The following is a 16,532-nucleotide window of genomic DNA, read 5'->3' as shown; positions in this document are numbered from 1 at the left end:
TATTGTAATAACTTCATACATTTAAAGTTATTTCATATAATCACCTTCATCTTGCCAGAATAGGTATCTCTACAATCTGTGGTTGGTAAACTATACTTTTTTCATAAGCATAATACCAGGCCTTAAAAAGACTTTAACAAATGCTGGTATGTAGTACTGTAGAGTTAGATCCCCTTGGGTTCAGATCCAGGGTCTTCCTGTTATCATCTGGGAAATGCTGGGACCTTATCAAGCCTCCATTGTGTAAAACAAGAATAATGTTGTCAACCGGATTAAAATATTGAGAGAGTGCATAAAGATAATAATCACATTAGTCATGATTATTGTGTTCTGAGTTTATATTTTGCCATCCTCTCTTTAGCAAATAGGGCAGATGCATAGCTTATTTGACTTATTATAATTTGTTGTTATTGTTATCTATGCTGTTTGTAAGCTGAATGGTAAAGTTTCAAAGCTTCCCTGAACCAAAGGTAAGATCTGTAACAGGAGCTTTGAGGCCCTGAGCAGTTTAACTGGGTGCGCTCCTCTTTTCTGCCCACTCTTCTTCTGGATTAAAAATAAAACTGACGAATGGAAAGCCACAAGAGGAAAGATGGGTTACATATGATCCAAGGTCAGCAGAAGGGCCTGGAAATTACATGCATGCTAAATTACACCACCTGAGGCCATCTGAGTGTCGGGAGGGAGTCTGAACAGGGTGTTAAGAGTTCAGCTGTCCCTGTGAGGCTTATCTGCAGTGTAGATTCTGCTGAGCCGCCTCTGGCTCTTTCAGCCTCCAGATGACCAGCTGCTCTCAACCCTCCCAACTGGCTTGACAGGATCTGTCTTCACTTTAGTCTGTTTCCAATGGTCGGCTGCTAGAATGCATTGCAGGTAGCTTTCCCTCCTGACTAGTCAGTGTTAGAGGCATCCCCAATACCCAACCTAATCAATTGCCTCCAAGGAAGGTAAATGACCAAGGAAGTCTTTTGCTGACCTTTGTCTCTAAAAAGTGACATAGTTCCTTTTGAGGTCAGGACACCTCGGGTGAACACAGAGGTAGCAGCCAGGACTCTGTGAGTAACCATGGAGCAGCCAGACTACCTCACTTCAGACATGCTGGTTCCCTCCGCAGTTTAAGTGTGGTTGGCATCATTTGAGTCAGGCTTGTGCTAATGTAGCTTTGAGTGCTGGTTAAAGTTTCCCTTCCTTCACATGGAAAGACTCTTACTTGGTGTTTGGTATATGTGTTTATTAAGTTGCATATGTGTCTATGTGCCACGTGCACCTATATATGCAAATGTATAACTAAGCATGACTTGTTGAGAAGGCAATAGCTCAGCTTGGTTTAGGATTTCTCCTGCTAATGACAGTTGTGTGCTCTTAGGTGGGTTAGTCTGTGGAGTCGTATTTCTCCCCAGTAAATTTCAATAATAGTTTCCTCGAGGATTCACGAGAAATAACTGCATAAGAAAGTTGCCAGACTCTCAAACATGAGCAATAAATGTAGCAAATAGCCTATTTTTTTATTTTCAAGCAACCACTAGCTGTAGTTATAGGTAGCCAATTAGTTTTCCACTGCTCTCTTTTATCATAAAAATTCAGGGTTTTACCTCTTTGAACAGTTTCATGGAGTATTTTATTTTTTCTACTTCTTTCGGGGAAAAGAATTCTTCAGTCACGTTTCATACTGTGAGCCTGTGACTTTTGCATCAAAGTAGAAATGCTATTTCTTTCTAAAAGACATTTAATAACATTTAACATCTAAAGAAATGCTTTTAAAAATAATTGCATATGGTTTATAATGAAAACTTGGATGACTGAAGCATAATGCATACTCTAGTAAGCTGTGCTCCTGGGGGCATTGTATCTTTAATGGTTTCGCTTGTGCTAGTAGTGATGTGGGCAGTGTGCTAATGAAATAACAGTTGATTTGTTCTGAGTTCTGTGGATAATGACTTAAATCAATTGTAGATTAGTTCTGAGGAAGGCAAACCACTTGATTGGCAGTGTGTTTTTCTCTGCTGTGTGAGACATGCAATAAAACTTGCTTAGCATCTTCATCATATCCTTTTAAATCATAAGGATGACCACTTACATTTTTCTTAAAAGTTCTAATTTTAAAATGTACCTACAAATACATTAAAATGTAAAACAGACTCTCTGACTGACAACCTTTTCGGAAATGAGGTTGTTTGTGGTGTGTATGAGCTCTTCACAGCATAAGGACTTGTTGTAATAAATCTCTCTTTTCACACACATTTTGTGTGTGAAACACACAAACAATCCCTAGCTCAAACTCACCTCTTTAAAGACCCAGGATCTCCTAAGATCCTTAGTGGAATCTAACTATGGCAGAACTGGACTGACTTCCAATGTGGTTTGCATACATGTGAACTGCTGCTTCTTGGCTCAATGCTGCTACTTTAATGAATCTTGAAATGAATCCCCAGCTTGCTCTGCTCTCTAGAAATAGGTGCTAGACTCATAAGTGATTCCTGGTGATGGCAGGTCTCTGGCAATCCTGGAAAGGGGGCTGATGACTCGTGGACAGCTGTCTGTAGTTCGTCAAATACTACTTGGTATGAAGCCATTGGGGGTAAAAACCATGACCCGTAAATATCAAAGATTATTAGACCTTATGAAGAAAGGAGCTCGCTGTGCATAGCCCATCTTTCATGAGACTCCAATTTAGGGCCAAACTGCACACATGGAGAAAGTAATAGCTGGTTAAGTAAGACAGACCTGGAGCCAGGTCTTGTTTTATTGAAAACAAAAGCATAATGTAGATTCTAAAATAAGTAGATATCAACATTATTCTTTTCTGACCTTGCATTTTACCCACAGTGCCTAAGAATCAGGGGCACTATCATTATCAAACACAGCATGCCTACATACATCGCTCCTTCATATAGTCACTGTGTCATCTGATGGTGATAACAGAACTTATTACAAAGAGTCAGCAGAATATACATGCACACAGAATGGTGTTCTCTTTATCTTTTTTTTATGGAGAGAGGGGAAGCAAGTAACAAGTAAACACAGAGATCAGCCCTTTCGAAGTTGACTGCATGGTTAAGGCAGCTCTTTTCATTTCTTTACTTTTTTATGAGTGTTTCACCTGCATGTGAGTATGTTCACTATGTGTGTGCCTGCTCCCTGTGGAGGTCAGAAGAGGGCATCAGCTCCCTGAAACTGGAATTAGAATAGTCATGAGTGGCCATGTGGATGCTTGGAACCAAACCCACGTGCTTTGTAAGAGCAACAAATACTCCAAACCATTGATCCACACAGCAACTATTAACAACCAGCAGGAGCTTCTTCCCAATCTCTTATTTCCACAGAAAACATCATTTCATACCTGTATCTTCTTTTTTCAACCACGTGACAGAGTAAATGGCTTTGGATGTGTTTGCCAGAGTCTCCGTGTTTAGGTATGATGTAATGAGAGTCTTAAAACTCTCTCAGTGTTTGTAAGAAAATGCACGACTGTTCATAGTAGTCTCAGAGTTCATCTGAGATCTAAAGGCCATATGTGCAAGCAGAAAGAAAGAGATTAGGAAAAGTTCACATAATGCCAAGATAAAGGCACAGATGTTGTGCTCTGGGTGAAGAGAGGACTGTGTAGTTTTGGTGAGAGGTCCTGATAAATTCCTGTTAGACAAGGGTTCTGTCTTGTGGAATTGCAGATCATGTGGTCCCCTGGGTGTTTTGTTTTGCCTCCTTTGGTACCTTTGGTAGCAAGCAGCTAGAGAAACACTTAAGTCTGCCCACCTGGGAGGAGAGGTATCAATGAGAGAACAAGAGATCACAGAAAGGACCAAAAGAGAAGCAGACATTTGCACTTTTAAAAATAATACTCATGCTGGTGAGATGACTCATCGTGTAAAGATGTTTGTTGTCAATCCTGACTACCCGAGTTTGAGCCCCAGGACCAGCATGATAGAAGAGAATTGACTCCCATGGGTTGTCTTCTGACTTCCACATGTATGTAGCAACAGGCTCCACACCCCCAGATTTAATTAAATTTTTGTTTTAAAAAATCATACTTATTGTCCCAAGGTGAGACTACAGTATTCACACGTTCTGTGCCAAGTACCCTTGAAACAAAAATACTGTATAAATCTTAATCTTAATCCCTGTTAATCCAGCTAAGCTGATTTAGGCTTTTGGCTCTTGAGTTAACTAATGAGACTGTTATAGGAGTTCAGTGTACTGTGTATACAATCATAGATTGCAGGAAAATTTGTTTCTGGTCTTCAGAAAACCATTGGCATCTATTCTGGTGATACATTTGTTATCTGGTACGAATTCCAGCAGGTATGACATAATAATAACTCATAGACGAGAGGTCCTTTTGCTTGTGATGAACTTGTGTCATTATGGAAGGTATAAAGGATTTCACAAGCTTCAATGGAGTAACCTATAATGGTGGTCTGTCTGGTGGAGAGTGGGTCCAACTTCCCATCCTCTGCACACAGACAAGCCTAACACTCTGCACATGCCTTTTGTCTGTGGAGAGAAAACTGTGAGGTTCTTTTATTACTTAAGCTAAAATAACAAATAATTATCTCGCTATAAAAGAAAATACTGATAATTATAGTTTGCCAAGCATGTTGTAGAAATAGACAGGAAAGACAAAGTACTCGTGTTAGCAAACTCCAGAACAAAATGCTTCTGCAGACTGGAATAAACTCCCATGGCTAATGGCCTTTCCAAACAAATGCTACAAATTCCAGGAGCTGTTGAAAAGGCTTGGTGGTTATGGTATAATTGGAGGATGAAGACTGTTAAGCCCTGTTGAGAAATTCCCACTGTGTTTAGTTTGTGCAGCCGTTATATGGTTGTAGAGAGAGGAAGGCGGGAGAGAGGAAGGAAGGAAAGATATAACAAAAGAAAGAAGTTGAAGTTAAAACTGTAGTCTTGTCACTGTGAATGAAAATATCATAAGAAATCAGTTAGCATCTATCCTTTTTAACGTGGGCACATGGAAGAACTAGAAAATAATTGTGCAAATCCCTTCCTTTGCTTGGTGACATCATTTTGAATGTAAAAATAATAATAATGACATTTCATGGTTGAGATCATGTCTATGAGTCATTGGTGTCTGCATCTGTGAATGTCTTCCCTTTGTGGAGGTGAGTAACTGCATAATTAAGTTGTCGTTTAAAGCAACAATAACAGCAAAATGTCAAATGCTAACCCCAGTGTCATATGGCAAATTTCTGATATTTGTATTTTAAGGATCCTCTGCAATAAATTGATAGCATGCATGATATGAAATTTATCATTTGATGATGCATTCCTACTAATCTCTACAAGGAGTATTTATTAAATTTAAATATACTTTGAAGTTGTTGTATTTTAATGATCAGTATAGCATCTACCAGTTTGTACAAGATAATAAGCACAAAGCATGCCTACTCAACAATGCATCTTCATTGCACAATATACATGTCAAAAGTATATTCCTATATAAATGACATTCTACTTTCAAATATGTTGGGAAACTGTATAATTATTTATCATTTAAAACATTTTCAAAAGTTTTAATGTTCTGAATATTTAATTTTTTCTTACAGTGCCTTGAGATACATAATTAAACACAAAGAGAACTAGCTGTTCCATCAAGTGCAGACCAAGGTGATTAAAGAGATAATTTTTGAAAAAAAAAAGAACTGTTCCACTGGGAACAATGAAACTTATAAATCCAGCACTTGGGAAGAAGAGATGGGGTAATTATGTGTTTGATGCAAAATTAGGCTACATCGTGAATTCAAGGACAGCCTGAGATGCGTAGTGAGACCATGTCTCAAAAAATGTCAAGGGCTAGAGATATATCTCACCAGTAAAGTGCTTGCCTAGCATGCTCAAAGCCCTGGGCTTGATTTCTTTTAAAACGCACAGAGAGAGAGAGAGAGACAAAGACAGAGACAGACAGACAGACAGAGATAGAGAAACAGACAGAGAGAAGAAATAAATTTAAGGATAAACCTAGAACACATTTTGAAAATTTTTAAGCTAAAATGTCCCTCCCAGAGTCTTTACTCAGAGTCTTTGACTTAGCAGCACACAATGTCTCTGCTGTTTGCTAGACTCTGAACTTTCTGGTACTCAGTTATCCCTGAATCTCCCTTTTCAACATGAGAAGCTGATTGCTTAAACTATGAATTCATATTTCTAGCTACCATCTTCTTATTCCTTTTCTTATTCACCCTCTCCTAGCATACGTGGCTTCAGCTTTTCACCTGTCAAACTCTCTCTCTTCTTAGCACTTCAGTAGATGCTTCTTTTTCCCAATTGTGGTAGTCATTTCTCCAGCCCTATGACACATACCTGAGACATACAACTTTTAAAAAAAGAGGTGTATTTGGGCTTATGGTATAAACTGTTTCTGCCCATGTCAGTCGTCTCAGTTTGGGAGTACATGTGCTGAGACACAGTACATTGGTCTCATGGAGAAAGGTTGCCCAGGAGCCAAGGACTCGGTAGCATCTCAAAGGCATTTCTACAATGTCATGCATTCCTTCTCCTAGACTCCACCCCACGGAGGTTTCTTCACCTCTGGGAGGAGCCACTCACTGGCTTGTCATCACCAATCCTATAACATGCTATTCTGAGGGTGGGGATTAAAATTGAAACCATATCTCCACTCTACTAGTGGCTTACAATGTTTTCTTGAGGGTTCACTTACATAATCTTGCTAAAACTAGAATGGCTAGCCACTATTCTTCACCTGTCTTCAACACAGCAAAGATTCATTCCTAATTCTATGGCCCTTTGAGATCCTGAGAAAATAAGGAAGCATCAAACGTCTTTTAAAAAGGTCAATTACCAACCACATATATTAAAGGATATTAGTGGCCCCTTGTTTTTACCTGAAATCACTTGTTGATTAAATTCTATGGTGATTTTAGTCTTGTCCCACATATATTTAATGTGGTCATCCATTTCAATTCAGACTTCGTTTTTGAAGATTTCTCTACCTCACACTCTCCATTTATGATTTTCCTTCTGCTGTTGCCTAGTTTCTTTTTTTCTATTGCCCATGCCCCCTTGTCCAAATTACATGTAGTTTTACAAAGCTTACCTTAAATATTGTACTCTCCATAATAATTGATATAGAGCATAATCTGCCCTTAGATTCATCAAAGCGCTGAACTATATTTTCCTTATGTACTCTCAGCCTGTGCTTTGTGTTATAGTTAATTACTACTCCAGACATGGTTATATAAGCTTCTTGAAATCAGGGAGGCTGTGGTAGCATTTGTAGCAGGATCCAGCTGGACAGGGTATAATTCAGTGTCTGACACATGGTAACCAATGAAGAAATTCTAAATGAGTGTTCTGATTATTGTTTCATTATAAGAATATTTTCCCATTGCTCAGGCTTGTATGTCCTTTAAATAGCTTAAATGTCCAAGAGTAAATAATTATCTATTCAATTAGGTTTAGAGTTGGATACTAACAGCATAAATTAGTACTGTCCACTGGAATGTTGTTTTGTTCTTTAGAAACAACTATTTAAAATGTTTAACTTTTTAATTTCATGTTTATTTTTGCTACTGGTATTTTACCTGAACAAATATCTGCACACCACATAAATACAGTTTCCAGGGGCTCAGAAAAAGGCATCACATCCCCTAGAATTGGAGTCACATGTGGTTATGAAATGTGCCATGTGGGTCCTGGGAGTTAGACCAGGGTCCTCTGGAAAAAGTGACAGTGCCCTTTACCTCTCCAACCTCAACTGTACTGAAATTTAATTCACATATAAAAATTCATTTCTTTTAAATATTCACTACATTGGCTTTTCACTATATTCACAGTTACACAGCTATGTTCCCTGTCTAATTTTGGAACATTTTTATGAACCCCCAGAGAAACTCATAACCATAACAGCCATTCAATTTCTGCCTCACTGCTATCTTAGAAAATGCCCAAGGGGCTGTCTCTATGAACTGTTTTATTCTTTCAGACATTTCACAAACACTAAACAAATGACCAATGCTTTCAGGGTTCATTCACATCGTGGCTAGTAGTACTTTGATTTTTTTTTCATAAAGACTAAATAATAGCTCATTGAGTGGACATAGAACATCCTGTTAATCCATTCATCAGTTGGATATTTGTGCTTGTGAGTCATTTATTGATTTAAAAAAAAAAACTGCAAGCTGGGCAGTGGTGGCACATACCTTTAATCCCAGCACTCAGGAGGCAGAGGCAGGCAGATCTCTGTGAGTTCAAGGCCAGCCTGGGCTACAGAGTGAGTTCCAGGAAAGGCTCCAAAGCTACACAGAGAAACCCTATCTCAAAAAATAAAACAACAACAAAACAAAACAAAACAAAAAAAAAAACACAAATTTTTAAACTGCTAAAAAAATTCCCCATGATTATTTAGTCTAACAAGCTTGTTTTTATGCTCAGAGTTATATTTAAACTTTCATTTATTCAGTTGTTGAGATTTTTATTTTAGATACTAGGCTAATGTCACGTGATGCATTCATCCATGTACTCTTCTATTTATTCTTCTATATGTTCAAAATACTAAACAGAGAACCAAGTCCTGAGGATCTAGTTAAACATAGATAATTATGGTCATTGTCTTCAATGAAAAATCACACAAACAACTACAAAGTTAGAACCCTGACAAGGGTGATAAAGAGGAGATTCAGAAACTAACCTTGTCAGCATGGACAGTTGATGGATAAGTAATAAATAGCCAGAGACAGTAAAAAAGAATAAACCAGACCAAGAAGGAGGGCACTCAAAAGCCCTTTGGCTAAAAGAACAAAGCCCATCAGGATGAATGTCAGAAGGCTAAAGGGAGAACAAGGGGTCTGAGGGGCATAGAGTATGATGAGGTCGGAGAGCTAACAAAGCTAGATGAGGCAAGCTCTAAAGGAGAAAGAGCTTTAGTCTTTTTCCTAAGAACAATGGACCCTAAAAGCAAAATGAAAATGTATAGTCCCTTACACATTTCTATCAGGGCTTAGATGAATTAATTATGAAAGACAGAACTTGCTGGATAGTTCATAACTGTTAAACCCAACCTTGTAGTAGAATCTGCAGCATCTGAACTTCTTGTTTGGGGACTGGAGAGAAGGCTTAGTATAACAAGGTGTTTGCTCCCAATTTTGACAACCTGAATTTGATCCTTAGAACTTACAGGGTGAAAGACAAGAACTCAGTTCTAACAGATTGTCCTCTGATCTTCACACACACATACTGTGGCATGCGCACTCTAACACACACACACACACACACACACACACACACACACATGCATACATGCAGGCATGTGTGTGTGCGTGTTCGCGTGTGTTCAGGCTCACACACACACACACACGCACACACACGCACACACACACACACACACACACATAAGTAAAATAAAGTTTTATTTTATGTGTTTACTAGAGCCATTTTTTCCAAGCAAGAGCCTTTTGTTATTTTGACACAATAAAAACCCTACTTAGTATAATTTTCCAACTCAATTTTGAGAACTACTCTTTTCAGCCCTCCTACAGAATAAGCAATCAAAGCTGCTCGAGAAGAAAAAAAATAGCTATAAAGGTCATATTTCCCATTGTACAATGGCTGTATTTTAGACCTGTGAAATCTAATGAGTGCAGGCACATTTGTTTTCTAAATTGCAAGTGGTTCATACCTAATTCTTTAGCACAAGTGCGTTTAACTTGAGGTTCATTGCTCTTAGGCAGTGTATGAATGGGACCCAGGAAGCTTTTATACAAATAAAGGCTATGCCTGGGTGGACATGAATTCAAAGGTTTCATTAAATTATGCCAAAAAAGCCATCACAACATAAAAATTAAAAACAATATTTTTAGAAAAGAAAAGAAAACTTCATACGTCACTAGGAAGAAAAAGTATTTGGGCTTTAAAAAACAGTTATTGATTTTAGACCTAGAGATTTAAAAACAAAAAGTAAACCTTGAAACTAACAACTGTCACTTCACTATCATCTTGGCGACAGTATCTTCTTTTGTAAACAGATGCAGTGGTAGTCAAGACGATCAAGATTATGCCAAAATAATTAATCAAAAGCTATATAGCTGTAATTTTTCAAAGTGTGTTCCATGGATCATATTTTTAGTGCCATACTGAGTACTTATGAGAGGTCTAGATTTCTGTACTCATTCATCTCTTGACTAGAACTCAAAATATTGATTATTTTAACCACGATTCTAAGTGCTTAGGGTGCCTCCCCAGGATTGGAAAGGGTTGTGCAGCAATAGTAAATGCAGAACTCTTTGTTCAGTATTTGAACAAACCAATTTCATACAATTCACTGGGTGGTGTGATAGTACTAGTCCATTGTGATAACATCATTGAATGCATGGATAGGTAGATGAGAGGGAACTGATTGTAACAGGAATCTTAAAAGATCTTAAAATAAAATCAAACCTGAGTCAGGTATTAGGGTGAATGCTGAATGATCAGAGAAACAGAACAAGCCAGCCAGCCTCACCAATTCCTCAGCTGGACCTGTTTCCTCAGACTGGAAGCTTCTGAGTCCTCATCCAAATGCATCTCAGCTGAACTGCTGCTCAAAAGCCTAAAAGCTCAGCCAGGCTCTAGTTCCAGGTCCTCATGCCTTATATACCTTTCTGCTTCCTGCCATCACTTCCTGGGATTAAAGGCGTGTGACACCATGCCTGGCTGTTTCCAGTGTGGCTTTGAACTCACAGAGATCCGGACAGATCTCCGCCTCTGGAATGCTAGGATTAAAGGTGTGTGTGCACCATTTTCTGGCCTCTATATCTAGTGGCTGTTCTGTTCTCTGACCCCAGATAAGTTTATTTGGGTATACAATATTTTGGGGAACACAATATCACCACAACTGATAGATAGAAAGGTAATCAAACCATGTGCAAAATACATTACTTAACCTCTCCTTGACCTTTTAAGTCACTTTACAAGAAGATAATTATTGTGATTCACTCTTTATTGGTACAAAAATAATGAGACATGATCTTGCTTGCTATATAAGGGTCTAGGTGGAGGCAAAGATTTGTCTACACTCTGCTTTACAACCTCTTGTAATGACTATGCTAGTTCCCCACCCAGTGAGTATCCAGAAAGGTGATGGAATTGTTTCTGAGCCTGTAACTGCTACATTAAGCACCACTGAAACTCATGGTCATCAGCAAAGTTATAGTCCTAAGATGGGCAAAGTATAACATGAGTCTCTTGTGAGTATAACTGTCTGTCACTTCTAAAAGAAGCTTCCAGAGGTAACACATCATTGGCAAGAATGGTGTGAATGTGAGAAAATTGCTCCAAGATGCTCCACTTTAAGAAGGAGAAAATATGAAGGAAAAACAAAGATTACAGTATGTAAGGTAGCCTCAGAGCCTACCAGCTCACATCACAGGAAGAAGAAACATTCTGTGGGACTTGACTGAGGAATGAAGACAGTTGAGTTATTTGAAAATATGAGCTCTTATGTGATGGTTGCCAAATAGAGGTGGCTTTGTGGTGGACATATGTTCATAGATTGAGTTTCATTTCGTGAAAGACTCTATTGGATGCTAATGAGGAAAAGATTCATTTTTATTACCCTATGTTACTTATTACACAATGTATTTCACTATAACATTTTCATACATATGTGCAGTGTCTTTTGATGTTATTTATCTTTCCTTACTCTCTCTTGTACCATGATCACATGATCAAGTCAACTATTTTGAGAGAGACAAAACTGAACATTTTCTAGTTATTGCTCTAGCTTTTATTTCAATATAGGTTTTCATTTCAGTCATGAAGATCAAAGTCTTTAATGATTTTTAATGTAGCTTATTACAAAAACACCTTAAAATAGCTTACTGAATATTTCTTTGGAGAGGAAAATAATTTTAACTCAAATTTCTTGAGAGAAATTGTTGTAGAATATTATTTTAAGGTATGTTACCTTTGTTTATGCTGCATTTGTTTAACTCTGTAAATCTGTGTTACTTTGTCTGTCCAAAACACTGATAGTCTAATCAACAGATGAATGGCCAATACCAAAGCAGAAGAAAGAATGGGTGGGGCTGGCAGGCAGAGAGAATAAATAGGAGGAAAAAAGAAGAAGCTAGGGTAGGAGGAGGACTCCATGGGCCAGTCACCCAGTTGCACAGCAAGTTATGGAGTAAGAAACAAAGAAAGGTATACAGGAATAAAAAGGGAAAAGCCCAGAGGCAAAAGGTAGATGGAATAATTTAAGTTAACAAAAGCTGACAGAAACAAGCCAAGCTAAGGCCAAGCATTTATAAGTAAGAATAAGCCTCCGTGTGTGATTTATTTGGGAGCTGAGTGGTAGACCCCCCAAAAGAGTAAAAAGCAACAACATTTTGGCACCAATTTTAGGGTCATGGGTGTTTTAGGGTCATAGGCAAAGTAACACAGCTTCACAGAGCTAAACAAATGCAACATAAACAAAAGTAACACACCTTAAAATAATATTCTACAATAAGAAATAACTTTCCATTTGCACATTTCTCTATGAAATTGAGAACCAAAATATTTCCCTGGATCTACTGAACCTGAGTTTACCAATTGTCATATAATTGCATAAAAACTATTCCCTGTATTTCCAATTGATAAGTACTCTGCCATTCACCAGGTAGCTGTTGAAAGTAATTTGTTAAATCAAATGAAACACTCATTTATATTGACATTAAATTTTTAGAAAATTCTATATGGTGATATAATGGCCAGTACATGATGAGCCATGAATGATAAATATCTATTTTCTTAAACCTGGGTTCTTTGAGGAATAAAAATGTCAGAACAAGTTTCAAAAGAATTATATTTTGTAACAAATGTGACAGATAAGGATTGGCATCCTTTGGGGGAGCTGTCACATTGTGTATGTTTTGCTACAAAAATGTTAATAGAAAGCTGTAATCCAGGTTGTGTTTTTTTACTTTTAAGTTACATTAGGAGCTAGTGATTCTTGGGCCCTTCATATCTCTTTTTAGTGAACTCTGAGTCCCATGTTACCAACTAAAGCTGAGGAATTCTATCATTTGGGATTGCAAACTTGAGTGAAGCACAGATCTTAACTTATGCCACGGTGTGTGTGTGTGTGTGTGTGTGTGTGTGTGTGTGTGTGTGTGTGTGTGATAGTTTATATTGATTTTCAATATGACAAGAACACTGAAGAAACAAGCCTCTGGGTATCCCTGTGATGATGGATTATCTAGATTAGTTGAAGTGGGAACCACCTTCCTAAATGAGGGTGACAGTGTTCCTTTGGTTAGGGTCCTTCTCTTCCATGAGTGTTTCACATCACCTGTGGTTACCATAGGTCTCCAAAGAACCAAGGAGAGTACTGTAAGAGCACTTTAAGAGGATAGAGCAAGCACTCAGTTCAGGCTAACTAGATACAGCTGCCATATGGGAGACCAATGCCTGAATCAAGAGGGGTGTCACAAATGACTTCCCATTTCTCTTTTCCTTATCTTTAGCTTCATGAGTTTTCTTTAAACTGGATGACTTTCTACTAAGACATATATCCAAAATATAAAATGTACATGAAATGACAAAAGCAAAATCATCATTAAACCTAAACAATACGCTTCAGAAACAGCACTACATTTTCCCTTGAGGCAGACTCCTCTGCTAAAGATGAAATGGTGCAAGCCATGAATTACATGGGACACCCACTGAGTGAAGAAGGCTTCTGACCTTCAAGGCCTCTAGATAAGATGGGAGATGTCAAGCGTGGGTGGTGGAGACCAGATAAGCCACTCACACTCAAAATGGAGCTTTACAAAACTGTAATGTAAGCTCTTCAGGCCTACAGTTTTAAAAAGACAATACATTTCAAAGTTTTTGCCTAACCACTGGTTTAGAGGAGGCTCTAAAAACCATTCAAAGAGTGTGAGGTTAAAAACCTATTACTGAATTAGACTCCTAGGCCTACAAATAACCAAAGGTGGTTGGTGTGGTCCCAGGGGCACCCAAGCAAGGAGTCATCAGTGCTAGCAGTACTCCTTGGGAACAACAGTCATTAGAGCAGCTGGCATCTTTATAGTCTCATTGGCTCACTGGCTGTTGCTTTTTAGTTGAGACTTTAATCTTATTTTCATACATTTTTGGAGACACATGTGGCTTGATTATAGACATTAAGTGGCTACTAGGAGCTTTAGATTAAAGCCTTTTGTGAACACAAGCTGCCTGGGTAGCCAGGGCTGCCCATACCCCCTGTGGTCCCTATCTCTCCTTTGCCTCTGTGCCTCTTGTGTTAATGCCTATACTCCCCCTTGCTGTACTCCCATTGCCCTTCATCTCAGTGACATCTATTTACTTAAATCTAAGCCAATTAAACAAAGCATAATAATAGAACACCCTTGTGAAAAGAGCACAAAGGAGGGGAACTGTAGCGCTCGGAACAGAATAATGAGAGTGAAAAACATTCTAAAAGAGCTCCCCAGCAGACAATCTACCTCCTACTCCGCCTTCTATTTATGGGGAGGCACAGTCTTTGTTTGTTTGTTTCTAACATCTCTATGCCAAGTCTCCACCCCTCATCCATATCCCCACCTTCTTCAAGGAGGAACCTTGATACATCCTTGTGCATTTTAATATTTCTAAGGTTACTGCTGTGAGCATTATTATATAATGCATATGGGAATATTGTTGTAGTATTTCCAGAACACTTGGGAGTCAGATGTGTTTCATGACTAGGTTTTATGTTGATTTAGTGTCTTAGTCAGTAAGTAATATTTTCACTCTAGAGGTCCTCCTTTTTTCTAATGAGTATCACAGGCCATTTCTGTAGTAATAAAAATATTGGCTGCCACTGTTAAGAAAATAACATGGGAAAGCAAGAAGATATTTCAGATTAGAGTTACAGAAGGAAGGGGAATGCCAACTTCCTTTCCACTGTTTTAATTAAGTTATCACACACTGCCTCTTGAATAACATGTAATATAAGTACCTGAAACAGCCTGACCTAAGCCTAAACTGTAAACTCTTCCTCCAGACTTCAGTGACTTGATGGTACCATTCACTCTTAGAGGTTTAAGCTCTTCAGGATGAAAATTGATTTATCAGAATTTCAATTTTCTGGTTGGATGACTACAGTACCATCTTCTCTTTGGTGTGAGGCACAGTCTCTCCCTTCCCCCTCCCATTTTTAAGCATGCCTTTCTAAAGGATATGCAGTCAAAGATGTAGTACTCTGTAAAGGAAGAGCATGAAGCAGCTGGCCAACTGTATTCTAGTTTCTTTATACTACAGCTGGAATTCGATTGTTCACATTGACCTCAAAATTGTCTGATGCTCTGGTCTAGCCAAATGTCTGCTCTATCAAATCCCCTTATGCTGCTACAGATTGACAGATGGCTCCCAGCAGGTGAACTCTGAGCTATCAGTAAATGAAATGACTCCTTTCTTTGGCAAAAAAAAAAACCCTTCTAAAAGACATTCTGTGTCTTAAAGATCTAAGAAGGCATTGGGGTGCTAAGCAAAACTAGAAGCTTCATTGAAACTTAGAGAACACTGACACACCTGAACAGAGGATACTAGGTATCCTAGATTCTGTTCAAAGTAATGCCAGTTTTTTTATCAGAGAGCAGAGTAGTGCTGAACCGTGATGATGTAACACTTGAAGACTGATGCTGATACTTCACAATGTTCAACAATTCTCAAAATAGTCCTCTGACTACATGTGTTTGCTTCATCATTGCAATAGCTCAATGGGAAGTCTCATTAGTCACTACAACACCACTGGGGATCTATACATTTAGAAGACCTACCCTGAATTAGTACACATGATAAGCTGAAGTTTCAACACAGTTTGAAGCCTTTTTATTTCAAAGACTGAATTTAATTTCTACTCAGAACCATTAAGAAAATTAAACTACCATTCTTAGATCTTTATTAATCAGGGAATTAAGCCACACATAAAAAGATTCTATTGCTTATAACACAGGAATACATTTATTCAAAGATAACCTGCACCAAGCACATCTTTTGGTACAGACTTTAACTGTTCATTTGTTGAACAGTTACTGAACAAGCATTTTCTACCACATAGGGTGTAGTAAAGTAAATACAAAAGATATTGGCATCTGCCTTCCTACAGTGTAAAGATTAGCTGGAATAAAGTGGGGTAGACATTGAACAAATAAATCATATACATTCATGGTGATGATCTACTATGTGGATTCCTCTTCCCTGGCTCTCATGAATGACTATCACAGAATAGGCAACTGAATCTGTAGAAAAGTATTTTACCATTGCTCTAAAGTTTAGAATCAGGGATTCATTTGTTGTGGAGACTCTCCTGATATTTAGGTTTGCTATAGAGGAGCTAATACTGGAAATTTTCAGGGGGTCTTTTTATATATTATTCTTTTGAGATTATAATATAATTATTTTCCCCTTCCCTTTCCTTCCTCCAGACTCTCCCATGGACACTCCATTTTGTTTTCCTTCAAATTCCTTTTTCTTTAATTGTTGTTACATATATGTGTGTATGTATATATAATATATTCATAAGCATATAAATTCAACTTGTTCAGTGTGTATAATGTTAC

The 16,532-nt window shown here is 38.1% G+C and overlaps 1 protein-coding gene across 32 annotated transcripts in view; it reads left to right on the top strand.

Moving 5' to 3' along the window:
- Positions 1 to 16,532, top strand: part of Map2 (microtubule associated protein 2) — a 280,850-nt gene that overhangs the window by 154,500 nt on the left and 109,818 nt on the right. For 3 of the 32 annotated variants that reach the window (XM_076550209.1, XM_076550224.1, XM_076550231.1), the window contains one exon: positions 5,562 to 5,622. The exons of the other annotated variants lie outside the window; for them this stretch is intronic. The gene's annotated coding sequence lies outside the window, so the exon portion shown is untranslated. The remainder of the gene's footprint in view (positions 1 to 5,561; positions 5,623 to 16,532) is intronic. 32 annotated transcript variants of the gene reach the window in all.

Source organism: Peromyscus maniculatus, chromosome 13 (genome assembly GCF_049852395.1).
Source record: "Peromyscus maniculatus bairdii isolate BWxNUB_F1_BW_parent chromosome 13, HU_Pman_BW_mat_3.1, whole genome shotgun sequence".
NCBI lineage: Eukaryota > Metazoa > Chordata > Mammalia > Rodentia > Cricetidae > Peromyscus > Peromyscus maniculatus.
Note: the sequence above shows the minus strand (reverse complement) of the source record. Positions and strands in the feature narration are given on the sequence as shown.